This window comes from Bidens hawaiensis, unplaced genomic scaffold (assembly GCF_021521415.1).
Source record: "Bidens hawaiensis isolate Kalapana, Puna unplaced genomic scaffold, B.hawaiensis_p1.1 tig00001336_1, whole genome shotgun sequence".
Taxonomy (NCBI): domain Eukaryota; kingdom Viridiplantae; phylum Streptophyta; class Magnoliopsida; order Asterales; family Asteraceae; genus Bidens; species Bidens hawaiensis.
In genome coordinates this window covers 1,466,432-1,469,139 of record NW_027491075.1, presented here as the reverse complement: position 1 = coordinate 1,469,139, position 2,708 = coordinate 1,466,432, and the positions used below count along the sequence as shown (strand labels likewise).

The 2,708-nt window shown below is 37.2% G+C and overlaps 1 long non-coding RNA gene across 1 annotated transcript; it reads left to right on the top strand.

The window, feature by feature from the left end:
* Window positions 1-243: 243 nt before the first annotated feature.
* LOC143571390 (uncharacterized) lies at window positions 244-2,214 on the top strand. The gene is made up of 2 exons (XR_013142087.1): window positions 244-633; window positions 1,851-2,214. It is a non-coding gene; the product is annotated as an uncharacterized LOC143571390 (long non-coding RNA).
* Window positions 2,215-2,708: the final 494 nt, after the last annotated feature.

Below are 2,708 nucleotides of genomic sequence, written 5' to 3'. Positions count from 1 at the left end.
CCAGTTGGTCCAATTGTCCAAAGCTCACTACTCGGTTGGTGATGGATTGGGAATTTGGGATTATGGATCGAAACACTTACAAAGTAACGATGAAAGAAATTAAAAAGAAAAAAAGTGCAACTTTTGAGTTTTGAATTACCTAAGAATAAATTAGAAACTTATGTGGCCAAAATGAAACACATCAAAAAACCTGTTACTTTTAACAAAGGAAACAAAGCAACCATTTCCAAAACCCTCCGTCAAATGGCCACCTCACGGCTGCTCCTCCGTTCTCAACCAATATTCAGCGTCTGATCCGTATCCACCGCCGTTACGCCGTCGCACCACAACGACCACCACCCCAACCAGGAGTACCTATCCCCTAGCAACTACCTCAACAGCTGGAAACAACCAAAGGAAGCTCAGGCTCAGCTCCATCACCTCCGCCGTGAGTATGCCAAGAAGGTTAAGGCGGTGAGGAAAGAGTACATTCACGAAATGGAGCTCAAGAGGATTGAGAAGCAACGCAAGGACGATATTAAGAAGGAGGCCTTGAGGATCGAAAGCGAGGAGCGGAGAGCTGCCAAGACGGCTGAGAAGAAGGCCAAGGCGGCGGAAAGGCAGGTGGCTCAAGAGGAGTTTCGCCAGATGCTGGTAAGGCGGTTGGTTTCGCTTTATTAGGTTGTTATTGATTGATTATACGGTAATTAGGTTCAATTAATCGAGCTTAATGAATACGAATTAGGATTTAGGGCTCAGAATGTGCTGCTGCTGCCATGGTTGTAAAAATCTCACCTAGGCGCCGATTAATTGCTATTTGGTCAAAATTGAAAATTTTATGTATAAATTCGGTGTGTGTGTGTATTTGAAAGGTTACATATAAATTATAATCTGATTAGTCGCCATCCCTACCCCACTGCCCGACTAGCACCTAGCGATTTCTATAACACTAGCTGCGTTTAGTTAACTCATGAACTCATATAATTTAAGGTTTAGGGTTCTATATTAAGTATACATTAATTGTTCTTTCAAATAACTCGCGTCTTTGATGATAGTTTATTCAAAGTTTGATGATTATCAAGGCTTCTGCAGTTCAGGTTCCTCAAGATTAATGTAGGCACATCAATTGGTAATTGTATCTAGTTTTGGCTTGTAAATATTTAAATCTCAAAACTTGTAGCCTAGGTATTCATGACCACAACCAATATAATGCCTGAGTGACACCTTGATAACACTGCATGAACTTCAATCTCTACATAATTTAACGTTCACTACATGTTCGATTATCTGCTCCTATATACATTATTAGTTTAGATTCGATGGTAGCGCATCAATCTTTTGTCATTAGGCGTCATTGTAACCATATTTTCTCCTGAGTAGCTTCAATAGTGCAGTCAAACTTTTTGTGCCCTGTCTCACAATTGTCAAATACGCAAAGCAATCAGTTGGTTTGCATGGTTCAAATTTCAAAGAAAATCATGCATGCTGAATACAAGATTTATATGGACAGAAAATTCAAATAGGTAGTGTTTGTATATATATAGTTTCAGAGAGTCTGTTCTAATCTAATGCAAGGGGAAAAAAGGTATGCCTCACGTTGATCTGGGTCAAATTTAGGGTTTGTATGAGGTTTATATGTAAAAACCAAAGGGATAACAAAACTGTTAATGTTAACTTGATAAATAGGTTGATTTGCAATTTGCATGAGAGAGACGCAACTTCTGGCTGTAAATAAAGCTTATTTTATTATTTGGTTCTACATAGATGCACGCCTCGGCTTTTGGGACCCGCTTTTTTTACCAAGTTTATAATTATTATGAGAAAGGAAGTTCACTTATAACCAATGCCTATTGAAATTTGGTGGTTTGCAGTTAAAAGAACGAGCCGAGAAGCTTGAATATCACAGAAAGAGAGAGCAAAAGTTCTTGGAGAAGAAGAAAGAGAAGAACGAGCTACTTCGTCGCAAAAGTTCCCAATGAATTGATGAAAATGAACTCGAGAAAAAGATATTAGATGCCATTATCGATGACATCTAAGGTGATAATGATTTCGACTCGTGTTTTTATTTTTATTACTTTGTGCTCTTATTAGAACTCAAGATGTAGACTTGAAGCACACATGTTGTTTTCCAGAAACCCTTGGTTTTATAGTTGCAAGTGCAAACATGCACACAAAATAAGACTGAAAATGATAAATGTGTTTTGAGGTCTTTCACTTGTGGCCTGGGTATGATTGTATGAAATGAAAATTGTTCATTTGTTTATCATTGTTGGTTAATTACTTAACTAAATATGTTAAATTACAAACCTAATTCTATAGTGATTTAGAAGAATATAAGCGATGTCAACTTTCTTGACCGCTCACCCTACTCGCTCAAGTTTCAAGCTTATCAAACATAAATAACATACATCCAGTTCAAGGACCAAATATGTTATCTGACCAAATATGTTATCTGATGGTGGATGGTGTGGATCTTGAACGTAATTATGATAACTTATGACCAAAAGTGTAGTATCACATTGTCATTGGAATCTAGTTAAGACCTTACAACACTAACATTTAATGTTCGAGTTGTTATAAAGGGCCAAGTTCTATATCTTCTCTAATGAATTTTGGTTTGCATTTAATCCAATTGCTTGATCATTTTGCGTAGAATCTGAAATAGAACTATCCTAAGCAAGACAACATTACAAGTTTGAGTTTTCTAGGGTTAACCTATCCATTAATTT